Source organism: Phocoena sinus, chromosome 1, assembly GCF_008692025.1.
Source record: "Phocoena sinus isolate mPhoSin1 chromosome 1, mPhoSin1.pri, whole genome shotgun sequence".
NCBI classification, from domain to species: domain Eukaryota; kingdom Metazoa; phylum Chordata; class Mammalia; order Artiodactyla; family Phocoenidae; genus Phocoena; species Phocoena sinus.
This window is the reverse complement of record NC_045763.1, coordinates 23,193,528-23,209,461: the sequence shown is the minus strand read 5'-3', so window position 1 is coordinate 23,209,461 and position 15,934 is coordinate 23,193,528. Positions and strand designations below refer to the sequence as shown.

The window sequence follows — 15,934 nt, the reverse complement described above, 5'->3', positions numbered from 1 at the left end:
AATATATACTGCACTTTCTTTACCCATTCATCTGTTGAGGGATACTCAGGCTGTTTACATATCTTGGCAATTGTAAATAACGCTTCCATGAATGTTGGGGTTCATGTGTCTTTTTGAATTAGTGTTTTGTTTTTGATGGTGACATTAATCTGCAATCTGCACCACCACCGCCTCCTACAGGGAACATTATCACTTTGGGTTTACTACCTTTCTAGGGAGGGAAAGTTCCAGAACTTCTTCTTAACCCTTCCTGGGCCAGAGAACCAAAGTGGGAATTCTACCAGTTGTTATGTATGTCTATTCCAATTATACTTTTGGAAACTAGGGAAATAACAGACTTGGCCCACTGTGAGACGAACTTGAAATAAGACCCCATCTATCACCTGGAGGTCGTAAATCCCCACTTTGACTAGTGGAGCACAGTGACATGTTGGGTCCCCAGGATTTAGCATCAATTCATAGCCAGTATCTGAAATTCCTAAAAGGCCTGAGTCTTTCCTTTTCTCCAGTGGACAGTCACTCTAGTACAGGGATTGGCAAGCCATGTCCTGTGTGTCAAGTCTGGCCCATGGCCTATCTTTGTATGGCCCGTGAGCTAAAAATAGTTTTACATTTGTAAAGGGTTGTTTAAAAAAATAGCATCTTTGCCGGTCCATATCCTGAGACCTGTTCCAGTACCGATTCTATATCAATCAGGACCTGGACAGAAAATAGGATCACAGAATTTTATCAGGAAAATTTAATGTAAAGAATGAATGGCTAGTAATGGGATGAACTGCTAAGAAGTGAAGAGAACTCTAACAGAAATAGCCGACCTATGGAGTTGAGGCAGGGTACTCAAGGAGTAAACTAATTTGAAAGAACCACTCCTCCTGCACCCCCCAGTGCTGTGGTTCAGACTTCATTGGAGAGGGTGTGGCTGGAGCCACTGAAGTTTGGTGAAGAGTTTGCCGAGGCCCCACAGGCTGAGGCTGGCAGAAAACAGCCCACAGCAGGACCAAACCAAGCCGCCAGGCATCTGCTCCCTGCGGCACCGGTGAACCTCACTGGGAAACCCACACCCTCTGCAAGATGGAGACAATGATGGTGCCAGATACCGTTGTTGTGAGGAGTCAGCAGTTCGAAACATGTGAAAGGCTTAGAACGAATGGTGTTTCTCTAAGTGTGGGTAAGCCCTCCGTAAATGTTTGCTATGGCTATTTTTGTCATCACCTTTATTACCACTCTCCCCAGGGGGAGGAAACTCAGCCTGCTGAAGGCCACGGCAGGACACTGGACTCCAAGCCCCAGCCCACCTGGTGTCAAAGACCATGTTCTTTTCACTTGCACCAAGCAGGAAGCTCCTGGTCCAGTCTCAGTATTATATAGATAAACGGGGAATCTGAGGTCCAGAGAGTGGAAGGCACATGCCTGGAGTCACAGAGCGAGAGGGGCCCGATCCAGCCCAGGCCCCCCTCTCAGCCGCCTCTGGGCGGAATCCTGGAGACAACAGCAATCCCAGTCACCTGTGTGAATGTGACCCCACTCTGCTAACTTTCCCCTCCCCCTCCTTGTCTAATATTGATTTAACCTGTGGTTTTATGGTTAATCAGCTCGTAGTAAATCTCTGCTTTAATCTCCCACCGGGCCAGCCAGGCTGTCTTTCTATTAGGAAATAAATAGTGCAGGTACTTTGTACCACACCGCGGCCAATACAGGGAGCTTGCTGGTGGGAGGAGAGGCCGTGGAGCCTGGAGGAGCCTTGAGGCCCTGTAGACAAAAATAGGTGTGAGAATAATTCCAAGACGATGGGTGTGTGGGCATGGTTTATGCAAGACACAAAAGCTGAGATAAAATTGGCTTCTGCTCCGAAGCTCTAGGTAAGATTTTAAATGAAAGGATCAGCTGAGGGATAAGTCCCCACACTGCTGCTTCCATGCTGTGCCTTCTGAGGCCAGCCTGGCCCTCTCTGGGCCTCCGGGAACCCGAGGAAGGGGTTTGGGAACTGTCACTCAGGGGTAATCCACCCACTCGGCGTGGTGAGAGTGAGCCGACAAGGGCCAGCTCAGAAGGGAGCTTCCCCCCACAGACCTCTGAGGAGCCCTGGGGTCAGCCCTGCCCCACCCAGCTTCCTGTCTCTCTGACGCTCTGAACAGAAAGAGCACTGGACAAGGAAGTCGGAAGCCTGAGGCCTGGCAACCAAAAAAAAGCAGGAGGCTGCAAATAAGAAAAGAGCTTAGGAATTCCCTGGTGGTGCAGTGGTTAAGGATCTGTCTGCCAAGGCAGGCGAGCCACAACTACTGAAGCCCACGTGCCTAGAGCCCGTGCTCCGCAACAAGAGGAGCCACCGCAATGAGAAGCCCGTGCTCCGCAACGAAGGGTAGCCCCTGCTCGCTGCAACTAGAGAAAGCCCACGCGCAGCAACGAAGACCCAACGCAGCCAATAATTAATTAATTAATTAAAATATATATATATATATATTAACCATCTTAAAAAAAAGAAAAGAAAAGAAAAGAGTTTATTTAGGGTCTTAAGAACTGCAAATTGGGAGACAGAGATTGAGTTAAAACCGAAAGAATGTTCTGGGGAAGAGAGAGAGTCAAGGGCTTATTAAGGAAAATGCCACAAGGCTGTACTCTGACACAAGAAAAGAAATATTTGTCCTTAAGTGAGGGCTGTCACGAGTTGTTTGAGGGTAAGGGTCCCCTAATTTTCTTGAGTTTCTGGCAGATGTTCTGGATGCCTTTGTTAGGAGGATAAGTGGTCAAAAGGTCAGATTCCCTCCAGACTGAGCCGTGCGTAGGTCACACTTCCTCAATGGTCTCCTGGCTTCATTTTAGAGAATTCTCTTAGCAATACTAACTCCATTTTTATTTTTCTTTCGCAGGTCTCAGCCCAGCCTGTATGACGATTTGCTGCGAAACCTCGGACAAGGGTCTTCCTCTTTGGAGCCTGAGATACTGTGATTTATAAGAAATATATATTTAGCCTTCATGCACTGTTTCTGGCACAGAGCTCCTAAAACTCTTGGAATTTCCTAAGCTTTGAGAGCAATAAAGGTGCCTTTTGTTGTATGAAGGAGGTGACTTTTGGAAAGCACCTAGGTTAACCTCAGAATGAGGACTGGTTGCCAGGGGAACCAACCAGGCGATTGGAGGGTTAGAATTTTCAGTCCCTCCCCTCCCCCAGCCCCCACCAACCTCTAGGGAGGGGAAAGGGGCTAGACTTTCAGTTCAATCACCAATGGCCAATGATGTAATCCACCGTTCCTATGTAACGAAGTCTCTTCCCACACACCTTGCCCTGTGTATCTCTTCTATCTGGCCATTCCTGAGTTATATCTGTTTACAATAAACGGGTAATCTAGTGAATAAAATGTTTCTCTGGGTCCTGTGAGCTGCTCTAACAAATTAATTAAATCTGAGGAGGGGGTCTTGGCTCCCATCTATAGGCGGTTGGTCAGAAGCACAGGTGACAACCCGGACTTGCAATTGGCATCTGAAGTGAGGTGGGCAGGGAGTCGTAAGCACGAACCCTTCACCTGTGGGATCTGAGGCTATTTCCAGGGAGATAGTGTCGGAACTGAGTTAATTGCTTGGTGGTGTGGAAAAAAGCACTCACATCGGATATCTCGTCTGTAAAAGGAGGGACGTGCTGGACCCCAGTGTTCTTTCCAATGACCCAGCCGCTGGAAAGCCGCTGGGAACCGCGGCAGGCTGGTCCACTCGATGGGAGGAAGGTGTGCGGACTGGACGGGGCCCCTCTGCCCAGCTACCTGCCGCCTCTTCTCTGTGCCCCTCCGCCTCCCTCCCCCATCGCTGGGGGCCCCATCTGGCACCATCCTCATCCCTGCTCCCCAGATGCAATGGGAACATTTCAGCGTGGTTCAGTAGGATGCAGAGAACTGAGTCTGTCCCTCCAGATGGTGATGTCCTCTCCTGCTCCAAGCCCTAAACTTAGACGTGTTAGAGATGAAAACCAGAAGCTCTAGCTGCTTCTTCCTGTAGCTGTCATCCCACAACCTGTGCTTCAGAAAGCGGTGCCATAGAAGAACTGGAAGCAGGGTCTGGAAGAGCTCTCTGCACTCCCACGGCAGCATTACGCACAACAGCCAAAACGCAGCCCGACTGGCCACTGGCCGGTGAATGGATGAGCAAATTGTGGTCTATCCCTGCGGTGGAATATCATTCCGCCTTAAAAAGGAAGGAAAACCTGACACATGCTACAACACGGATGAACCTTGAGGACATTATGCTAAGAAAGATAAGCCAGTCGCAGAAAGACAAACACTGTATGATTCCACTTAGATACTTCAAGTAGTCAAATCATAGAGACAGAAAGTAGAACGGGGTCACCAGCGGCTGTGGGGAGGGAGGAATGGGGAGATGTCGTTTAATGGGGATGGAGTTTCAGTTTTACCAGATAGAGTTGTGGGGATGGATGGTGGTAAGGGGTGTACAACATTAAGAATGCATTTAATACCACTGAACTATACACTTAAAATGATTAATATGGTAAATTCTACATTATGTGTATTTTGCAACAATAAAAAAATTCAAAGATAAAAAAACAGTGCCAGGGCTTCCCTGGTGGCGCAGTGGTTGAAAGTCCGCCTGCCGATGCAGGGGACACAGGTTCGTGCCCCGGTCCGGGAAGATCCCACATGCTGCGGAGCAGCTGGGCCCGTGAGCCATGGCCGCTGAGCCTGGCGTCCAGGGCCTGTTCTCCGCAACGGGAGAGGCCACAACAGTGAGAGGCCCGCGTACCGCAAAAAAAAAAAAAAAAAAAAAAAACAGTGCCAAATAATAATAACAACAACTGTTGATTAGTGGGCATTTACCACCTAAGTACTGGGCACTGCTTTAAGTAATTCACAAGCAGGAATTTATATACTGCTCCCAACAAGCCTGTGAAAAAGAAACCATTACCCCCATTTTACAGATGAGGAAACTGAGGCAGAAATAAGCTAGGTAACTTGTCCAAGGTCATAGGGCTAGTAATGGCCAAGCAAGACCTGGACCAGACACTCTGGCTCTTGAATCCTCGTGGTGACACATGTGATAGCCCTTATTAGCCCTGATCTGGGTTTTCTGTGCATTTGCCCGGTGAGACCCTAGAAGGAGGCCCAGGGGAAGCTGGGGGGAATCAGCTGTGGATTCCATAGGAGGACGAGGACTGTCCCCCATCAGCCACCTCCCCACAGTCCCCAGAGCCACCCAGAGCATCCCTATGGAGAGTGAACCACACTCAGCCCGGCCTCTGGAGCCCCCAGTCCTGGCACTGGGGAGTCTGATGACTGCTCACTCATCCATGGGTGGGGAAGCAGGTTCTGCATCAAGCGGTGCTGTACCAGGAGCAGCTTGAAGACTCCATGAGCCCTGAGAAGGAAAGTCACTGAGAGATTCAGAGACTTCCTGCTCTTAGTAAAGGGAGTGACCAGGGCTTTCTGGGTAAGAGAAAGTTCCAGAGTTTGGTCACCTTCCAGGAGGCTGGAGACAGCTCTGGCTGAGCCCAGGGAAGTCAGATGTCAATGCTTCATCTTGCCTCTTGTCCTCAGGAAGGTTATCAGCCCCGGAGCTGGTCACCACTGCCTTCAGGAAGTAACCACAGCAGGGACCGGCTTCCTTCCATGTGCTGGCCGGTACCTCCCTGCCTCCCACCCAGACCTTCCCAACGCGCTTTGCAGATTATCACCGTCTTAAAAAATCAAAAAGACAGAGTTTATTTCAGAGCTGTCACGGGACAGAAGGGAAAGAGGAAGGCCTGGGGTCAGGCAAGTGTAGGTCACTTTCTAGTGGAATGAACCTGTGACCTCAAACAATTCACATCCCACCTCTGAGCCTTCTTTTCTTTGGCTGCAAATGGGAAGAAGGACCCGACCTCACTGGCCACGTGAGGATGAAACGCTATCACTGCCGGTGGGGGTTGATACACTCTTCCATCACCTCTTTGCTCTTGACGGAATGTCTTTTCATGACCCGGGAAGGGAGGAGGTACCAGCCAGTGAAAAGGAACAAGAAAACATTTAAAATTAAAACATTCAGCATGCCTAATCTTTGAAAACCAAACCTTTCCGCCAGGTTCAGGCGGGGACCCTCCTGCTGGGTCCTGGCTCTCTGCCCCCTTCTCCCCACACTCAGGGGTTCCTGCTTTGCTTCTGTGCCTGGACCGGAGCCAGATGCCGGAGCACTACCAGCCACTGAGCCGCTGCCCAGAGAAGGGCCAGGCGCCCAGGCAGCGGGAAGGAGCCGGGAGAGAGGCCAGAAGCCAGCGGGGAAGAGTGTGTGTGTGTGGCAGTGTGTGTGTGCCCGTGTGTGTGCGTGAGACAGAGACAGAAAGATGAAAGAGAGAGTGAGAGAGAAGACAGCACACAGAGACAGAGACAGAATGAGAAAGAGAAAAAGAAGGAAAATTAACTGTGAATCCCTGTCTTTGCCTGGCGCCCTCCCTCCTCCCTGACGCCTTTTCTGCCCCATTGTCACTCCGCCACCACCCTGACCGCCCCCCAGCTCTGATAACTCAGCCCCCCTTCTGTAAGTAGGGGTGATCACAGCACCGCCCCTGGGGGCCCATGAACCATCGCACAATGGGTGTTCAGTAAACGTGGCTCTTACAATGCCCCTCGTTCAGGGAAAGATTTATCGGGTAGAATCTGGGCTGTGCTTCCCGAGGGAAGCATCCAGAGGAAGCAGGACCCTTCAGATGCAGCCATCACCTCATCCAGAAAGCCAGGACTGCTTTCAGTTGTTTATTTCCTATAAACGTGTTGATGTTTCATTCATGAAATATGGTTTTCCTGAGGCCTCTTGAAATATAGAGGCTGGAGGGAAGAATTTAATGAGAACTCGGGGCTGTGCTCCCTGAACAGCACTAAGGACACCACTCCCAGGAAGCTGTGTCTGCTCTCAGAGCACGAATCCTCATCCTAATTCTGCAGATTAAGTGGGGGGAAGGCTGGGGGACAACCTTCAGCTGCAGGACGGAGCAGGGGTCATGGACCCATTGCACAGGGAGGCAAAGTGGAGTCACCTCAGCATACATAAACACACACAGTAGCTGGAATGGGGATGATAGTTCAGACTTTTCAAAGCACATAGTAGGTGCACAACGAAGATTGACAGAATGACTGAAGGACATCCCATTCGCAGGTTTGACCTGGGTCCCAGAATGCCCCTGTGGATGGGGGAGGGCAACTGCCATTATCTCATCTTTCTTGACAAAGAAGCAAAGGGTCAGAAAGGTCAAGCTACCTGCCCAAGGGCACACAGCAGCAGCTGGTCCTCTTGGCTCCTGGGGAGGACTGAATCCACCTCTCCTTTGACAGACTGGGGAGCTCAGGCTGAAAGAGTGACAGTGGTGAGTGCAAGGGCAGCAGCAAGGGGAGTGCCAGGGCTGGTCAGTGCTCACACCCAGAATTTCTCTGACCCAGCTCCCACCCAGAGGCTGTGATGGCCCTCGGCCCCGCCCCTCCCCAACCTCAGCCTTGGGAGCCAAATGTCTGGCGCTCACCAGGCCACTGGAGCTATGCACCCCATTCGGCTCTCTACGGCCTCCAGGGAGATGTTCCCCTGTGTCCTCCCTACCAGAAGGTCAGGGGAAAGGGGACCTCCCCATAGATGTTCTGCATCATCCCAGGAAGTGGGCTGTGGTTGCCAAGTCCAGTACTGAAATACCTCTCAGGGCACTGCCACCCGGCCTCATGACCAGGCCTTGCTTACACACCTCCTGTGATGGGACACTCACTCCCCTAAGTCACCCACCACAGGGAGGCAGCCCTGACTGTTAGAAAGCCTTTCCCTAGACTAACCTGAAAGCTGTCCCTGTAGCCTTACTCTTCCATCCCAGGCACAACTGCTGGGCCACCCAGCCTGAATCCCCTTTTCCCATGGCAGCGCTCTAAATATTTGAAGGAATGATCATGGCGGTTCCTTCATTCATGAAATATTTACTGGAAGATAGCCATGGTGGCTTTTTTCATCCATCCATTCATTCATTCATCCTACCCTGGGCTGGCTTCCAAGGATGCAGCTGTGACACAGCCACGGTCTCTGCCCCCAGCATAGTGGACGAGGCAGGTGAATGGACCAGCAGTGACACAAAATGTCTAAGTGCTATGATGGGGGGTGGCGAGGCAAATGGCTGTGGAGCCCAGAGAAGGCGCCTTTGGGAAGGGAGGTGGAGGTGAAGGGAGCAAGTTTCAAGCGGAAGGAGCAGGAAGTTCCGAAGTGGAGAGAGACTCCACAGCACCCTGGGGACTGAAAAAGAGAAGGGAGAAGGCCGGGAGGCGAGGGAGGGGCGGGGTGATGAGGGGCGGGGTGATCAGCACAGCCCCAAAGCCATGCTGCCCACAGCACCCTGCACCCCTGCTCCCTACCTCAGTTACCCCCATGTCCTGCATGGTCCAAGAGGCCAGAGTCCACCTCACCTTGGTGTTCAGGTAAACGTGAAACTCAAGGACACAGGAGCCAGGAGCAAAGTAGAGAAAAGACCATGAGGGTATCCCTAGTCTGGGCCCAGGGTAGGGACCCAGGCCAGGCAAGAGGACAGAGTGACCCACTTTGCTACCCCGGAGTAAGTGCCAGGCCCTGGCCAGGCTCCCCACGTGCAGCGTGGGATCTGGACCTCACCACAGTCCAGCAGGGCGGAATCACTAACCCACCTGCTGAGGAGTTCGGTGAGGCACGTTCATTCACATCCCACAATCCCATGGGGAGGGGCTTACTGGCCCTGCATGGGGGCTCCGTGACTCGTCCAGGCTCACACAGGTCTCTGGCCCCAGTGCTCAGCCTGTGCCCAGCCCCGTCTGGGGCGGTAAACAGGAGGCCAAGATGGGAGCGACAGGACAGCCCTGTCCAAGTAAAGGTCCCTGTGGTCAGACAGGAGCCAGCCTTGGCTCTGCCCTGGGCTCAGGCTCAGGCCCAGGCCCTGGTCAGGCCTGCCCAAGGCTTGATCTCTGGGGGCTGGGGTCATTGGGGTTAAGGTCTCTGCCCAGGGTCAGACAGACCCAGGTTAGAGTCCTGCCCCAGGGACTCAATGGCTGATCCTCTACTGCCTGTGGTCTCCAGGGTGCTGGGAGTTTGGGGGGGGGGGGGGGGCGGGGGGTGGTGCTTGCTGTGGGATGGTTGCTCCCTGGAGGCCTAGAGGGATAGATGGGCTCTGGAGTCAGATGCAACAGTTCACATCTTGGCTCTGACCCTGAGCAGCCATGTCCTGGGGAAGCCACGTAACCTCTTGAGCCTCAATGTCCTCATCTGTAAAATGGGGAGATAACGGTACCCCTCATAGGCTGGTTGTGAGGGGTCAGTTACCCACGGGACGGGCATTCAGCAGAGTCAGAGCCCCATCGATGTCAGATGTGATTCCCTGGCAGCCCTGAGGATATCATCGACAGAGAAAGCCCTGGGGTGACAAATCTGGGAGCGAAGCTCTGACATTCACTCCCTTCCACACTATGTGATCCTCCCCATGGCTTTGACCCTTTATATGTAAAAGGAAGATGGTGACGCCCATTTCATAGGACTATGGTGGGGATGAAATGGCAGTGTGAAGGCCCCTCCCCCACCCCAATGCCTGGCACCAAGGAGGGCCCAGAGAATGAGGTTGCCCCCCCGCCCATGGAACTTGCCCCAGGCATTGCTGCTTGAGGGGCCTAGAGCTAGGCCAGTTTGGAAGGTATCTTGTGGGTTAGCTGGTTGGTAATCCTATAAGCTGACACCCAGCTCACTGCCTGTGCCAGGTAGAGAGCAAAGTGCTTCGCACAGCTACTATCCCCCTGAACCCTCCTAACACAACTGCTGATGCCCCCATTTTACAGATGAGCAGGTCAGAGGCGAGCAGTGACTTGCCCAAGGCCCCACAGGTGGCAAATTGTGGAGCCCAATTAGAAACCAGCCAGCCTCCCCGAAGAGCCTGTTCTCTCAGCCACCCACCCTCCCTGCCAGCAGTAGCAGAGATGAACAACCAGAAGGTGACAGTCCTGTCTGTGATGATGGTGCCTGAGGGGACAGAACCCTCTGCGTTCCCTGCAGGAGACCCCATGACTCAGCAGGAGGGGCCTCGCCATCTGGCCCCGCACACAGATTCACTGTCTAGGGCAGATCTGCCTGGGACACCGTCTCCCACTGTTTTATTTTATCTATCGAGCTGAGCAGGCCTGCAGAACAGAAGGTGGGCACAGCACTGCTAGCATCCCTACGAGACGGGGATGGAGGAGGGACGGAGGAGGGATGCCGCTCCGCAGTCAGCGCTGGATGTTGAGGACGCCCACCTGGTATCAGCTGAAGGAAACATACAACGTGAGAGCTGTTAGTTTCAGTTTTATTCAGGGTTCTTACTGGAGACTACAGCCTGGGAGACGGCCTCTCAGAGAGCTCTGAGGAACCGCCCCAAAGAGGCAGGGGGAGAGGCCAGTATATATGTGATTTTAGCTAAGGAGTATGTGCAGTCCAGCACACATCTCGGTAGAAGGTCACTGCTGGTCACGAGGAACAGATATCTCAGCTAAGTATTTTAGTGCTTTTCTCAGTATGGGAAGATGCAAGAATCTGGGTTCATAAAAAGTTCTTCCTGAAATATATCGATCTAAGGGCCTGTCTTGCCTATTCTTCCAAAGCACAGAGTACCTCATCCTGTTCTTTGTCTTGAATTCCGTTCAGGGTGTCCTGTAGGTCAGCGACAGCAGTGGCTAATGGCTTGAGCCTCGTAGAACTGGGTGGCAGGTAATTTTGTTTTACACCAGGCCCCCTCCTTTGGTGACTTCCCCCGCCCCTTGGCAGCTCAGTGACCTTGTTCCTTCTCCCACTCATACTCTGCACCCAGGAACAGATCCACTCTCAGTGTGAATGTGGACAGAGGGGAGATGACCACTATTAGGGCTCGCAGAGGGTTCTCCCACTTCATGGGAAGGGGCTTGTGGTGACAAAGAGACGAGATTTGGGGTGTATTGGTCTCAAGTCACTTAACCATTTGGGATCAGTTTCCTTGTCTATAAAATGGGATGATAGGCATTGATAATTCTTGAAGCTAATTGAGGGATTCATGGGGACTTATTACACTACTCCTTCCACTTTGTGTATGTTTGAAATTTTCCATAATAAAAAAGTATTTTAAAAATGGGATGATAAATCACACCTTTGGAAGAGGAAGTAGGATAATACCACATGTAGAGAGCTCAGTGCTGGGCAAGCCTATAGCAAATGTTCAGTGAGTACCAGCTGTTACTGTTATTATTAAAATAAAAACCATCCAGTCCAAGCCCCTGTAACTGTATGGAAAGAGAAACTGAGGCCCAGAGAAAGCAAGAGACGGGTTCCAGGTTCCAAAGTTGTGAACGAGGGTGGCCAGAAGGAAGACCCAGGTCCTCAAGGCCTGCATCCCTCACCGTGATAGGTCTCAGCCCTGCTGGGGATCTTCTGGGTGTCCTCAGAGAAGCCAGCAAATCTCTGGCTTCAAAGCGTAATTTTCAAAGAAAGGAAACAATCCCTGTCTCTGATATTCAACATAGAACCAGGTCAGTGCCCTAAAGGGGCCCTTGGATTGGGAAGAGGCTTTTGGGGAGGGAGCTCAGACACCCACTGAGCACCTACTGCATGCCAGGCATGGTGCCAGGCACTTACGTCAGACAAGGCTGTGCTCAGATCCCAGCTCTGCTGCTGATTTGCTATGGCCTTGAGCAATTCCTTTACCACTCTGACCCTCAGTTTTCTCATCTGTGATATGGGAAAATAAGAGCCACTTTCTGGGAGGGTGAGAGGAATAAATGTAATAATTTACATGGGGCACCTGGCACACAGTGGGAGCTCACACACTCTAGCTCTCTTCCCCTCAGCACTGACTAGACTGGTGACCTGGTTGACCCCTGCCCCCCTGGCTCCACCCCCTCCTCTGCTGGAAACAGCCTCAGAGCTTTACACTCCTCCCCTGCACAGCAGCGCAGGGTCCAGAACACCACATTTTCTCTGTCTGCTCCTTACAGACCAACAAAGGCTCATCCTGAGGGCCAGACTGGGGGCACAGTGGGTGCGGAGGCAGGAAGGGGGAGGGGGGGTTGCTCTTTGAGAAACAGTCAGAGGAGGGGCCAGTAAGCATGATGGGGAGCAAAGAAAATCTACCCTTCACTGATTCAAGACCGGGTGATGGTGGTGAGGATGATGATGGTGATGGTGGTGAGGCTGATGATGGCTCTGGTGAGGATGCTGAGGTGATGTGGCACCACTATGTGCCAGGCAGTGTTTTAAGTATTTTACACATATTAATGCATTTACTCTTTCCAACAACTCTAAAAAGTTGATGTCAATATTATCCCCATTTTGTAGGTGAGAAAACTGAGGCATAGAGAGGTTAAGTAATTGCCCAAGGTCATGTAGTTGGTAAGTGACAGTATTGGGATTCAAACCAATCTGGCTCCAGGGTCTACATCTTTAACCACAGTGCTATGATAATAATGACGGTAAAACTATGGACACAAGTAAAAAGATCAGCCAAGCATTATTAAATGTTGATGACGTGCCAGGAGCTGTTCCAAGCACTTTATATTATCTCATTTAATTTTCACTATATTCCTTTGAAGAAGGTAATAATTCCCCTCATTTTACTGATGGGAAACTGAGACACAGAGTAACTGGTCCGATGGCTCTGTGATGAAGCTAGGATTTGAACTTGGCTCTGTCAGACTCCAGAGCCTGTTCTCTTCACAGCTTTAGATGGTACAGGATGCAGTCTGGAGTCTGGAGACTCAGGATCAGGCTTGGCTCAGTTCCTCACTCACTGTGTGAATTTCGGCTAGCTGCTCACCCTCTCTGGTCCCTTCTAGTCCTCAGAGTGCATTCCACTCCATCCAATGTGGCAGCTGCTGCCCTCCCCCGACAGCACCTGCCACCTGTGCCCCGCAGCCTGTCTCGGCACCGCCTCCAGGAAGCCTCCACAGCTCCCTCATAACCACCAGCGGCTCCTCCATCCAGCGTACACCTGTGGGTCTTAGGCCACGCCCGGGCAGCCTTTGAGTCCTGACTCCTCCTCTATTTGTTGTGCCCCTCAGGCACATTTTACTAATGAGGGAACCGAGGATCAGAGACGCTGAGCGACTTGCCCAAGGTCACACAGGAAGTGGAAGAGGCAGGACTTGAGCTCTGATTCTCTGACCCTGAGTCCAGTACGTTTTCCACCGCATCTGGACAAGGTGACTCAGGAGCCCCCTGGGATTTGCAACATGTTCCTTCCCCGAGGATCAGCCGAGAGCTGCCTGCTGCCGAAAACTGATTTCTGCTGCCTCAGAACTTGAGGCCCTCAGGTCCCCGTGTTAATATTAGCAGCAAATATGAGGTGGAAGGAGCGAGCAAGTCAGACAGAGAGAGAGAAATTAAATGGCTCATTGAGAAACAGAGACAGAAATATCGAGCAGCCTTCATGAAACACAGACACCAGGTTCACAAACACATAAACACACACACATTCACACATAAACACACACACATTCACATGGAAGGAAGAAGTGAAACACACACACAAGGTGAGAGATGGGATGTGTGGAAATGAGATAATAAAGAGAAAGAGGATGGAGAGAAAGAGGAAAAAGCAGACTCAGACAAGGAAGGAAAAACAAAGAATAAGAAGTAGCCACAGGAAGATCAAGATAGAAACATACAGAAACGGGTTGAAAGGTACAAAAGCCCACAACACATTTACAAAGACACGGTTACAGACACCCTCACATGAAGAGAGAATGTGAAACTCAGAAAGAAACAGAGGCTGGGCGAGAGAGAGACTTAGAGATGCACAGCCAGGCAGAGATGGACAGTCAGACAGCCAGCCATATGGAGAGACAGAGGCGAGTTACAATAGACACAGGCAGAGGGAAAGAGGACCGGGTCAGGGAGATAGAAAAGGCCATAGTGAGTGAGAAAGAAGAGAGAATGAGAAGAGGATAATAGAGAGAGAGAGTGATGGGGAGAGGTCATGAGAGAAGCTGGAGGGGAGGGAGCTGGAAGGAAGCAGGAGCCAGCAGCGCCCAGAGCGTCAGATGCTCAGAGCTCACGCCTCTCCTCCACTGCCTGCAGCCCTCTTTCTTCCACCACCTCCTGACTCAGCTCACAGGAGCCTGAACTGTCAGCGGAGTGGAGACAGTCACCCTCCCAGATCCAGCCCTCCCAGACACGCTTGGCCTCCATCCAGGTGTTCTGGGCGCATCTGCATTGAGCAAGGCTTTCTCCTCCAGTCTTCACCCTTTTTTTTTTTTTTTTTTTGACTGCACCACACGGCACGTGAAATCCTAATTCCCCGACCAGGGATCAAACCAGTGCCCCTGCAATGGAAGCTCAGAGTCTTAACCACTGGACCGCCAAGGAAGTCCCTCCTGTCTTCACCTTGAACCAGACTCCCTGATAGAAGAACAGAGACTTGCCCAGCATTTGCACCCCAAGCCCCGGCCTCAGAACTGCTTGGTTCTACTGCTGGTTTCTGAGTCACAAGGACTAGAGGTGGGTACAACCCGCATCCCCTCAGCAAACCTCTGTGGGTCCCCACCATGGGCAAGACACAGCCCCTGCCCCAGGGACCCCCACGTGGGAGGTAGGTAGCCCCCCTCACTGCTGCATGACTATGGTGTCACCTGACCTCTCAGAGCCTCAACGTCCACCTCTGTGAAATGGGGAGAATGGGGCTTCCCTCTCAGGTTGATGAAAAGATCAGAAGCAGACGCTGATAAAGCACCTGACACAAAATCTGGCATAGAGCAGGTGCTCACCAAGCACGAACTTCCTCTCATTAAGAAAGTCTGAAAAATACAGCAATAAAGGCAGAAAGTGAAACATAGCCAATAAGAGTGAGGGGGTCCTGGGAAGGGAGAGGTAGGTCATTCTAATTGGGTCAGGAGAGACGTTGGTGACATTTGAACCAGACCTTGGAGTATTTAAAAGTGAGAGACAGGGGCTTCCCTGGTGCCGCAGTGGTTGGGAGTCCGCCTGCTGATGTAGGGGACACGGGTTCGTGCCCCGGTCCGGGAGGATCCCACATGCCGCGGAGCGGCTGCACCCGTGAACCATGGCCGCTGAGCCTGCGCTTCCGGAGCCTGTGCTCCGCAACGGGAGAGGCCCCAACAGTGAGAGGCCCGCGTACCGCAAAAAAAAAAAAAAAAAAAAAAGTGAGAGACAGAGCTGGGGGGATGGTGAGCATTCACCTTCTCAGGAGGGTAGATGCTGATAAAATTCACTCTCCTGGCCACTTGGATAAGTTTGGACCTACATAGGTCGGGTAGGAGCAGAGAGCTGGATGGCTCTGCATGAGTGAGAGAGAAGAGCTTGGAGTTCCCAAAGGCCATCAGTTAAGCGGGGTGGGAAAAGGAGCAGTGAGAGGAGGGGAATGCCACCATTGTCACAAGTCAGGTCACAGAGTATGAAATTGTCAGGGACTTGAGCCAGTCATTCCTAGAGCTGAAGAAGACAAAGGGACCCCAAGAAGCTAGCTTAGACTTTATGACTATATATAAATGCATATTTTCCTAGAGAAAAGATCCATAGTTTTTATCAGGTTCTCAAAGGGGTCTGTGTTAGTCAGGACAGGCCAGAATTATGCTTAGTAACAAACAGCCCCAAAGCTCCCTGACTAGGAGTTTATCTCTTTGTCTGTCATGAACTACACTGTGGGGCAGGTGACTCTCCAGGGTCCCACACGGGTTGACTCAGCAATCCTGGCTGCTCTGAGCTTACACCTCAACTCTCTCAACATGCTGCCTCCATGATCTCCAACAAAGAAGAAAGAGCTGGCACACCTTCCAGGGGCCTCTTCCTGCTGCAGCCCACATGACACACATCACTTCCACTCACTATTCCTTAGTCACAACTAGTCACATGGTGCACCTCACTGCAAGGGAATCTGGGAAGACTTCCATGTGCCCAGGAAGGGGAGGAGAGCTGGATATTGATGAGCACCAGTTATGTCAGGGACCCCCCCCAAAAGTTA

At 51.7% G+C, this 15,934-nt stretch overlaps 1 long non-coding RNA gene across 1 annotated transcript in view; it reads left to right on the top strand.

Moving 5' to 3' along the window:
* Positions 1-3,350, top strand: part of LOC116747633 — a 40,004-nt gene extending 36,654 nt beyond the window's left edge. The window contains exon 3 of the long non-coding RNA XR_004348094.1: positions 2,868-3,350. This is a non-coding gene — a long non-coding RNA (uncharacterized LOC116747633). The remainder of the gene's footprint in view (positions 1-2,867) is intronic.
* The last annotated feature ends 12,584 nt before the right edge of the window (positions 3,351-15,934 follow it).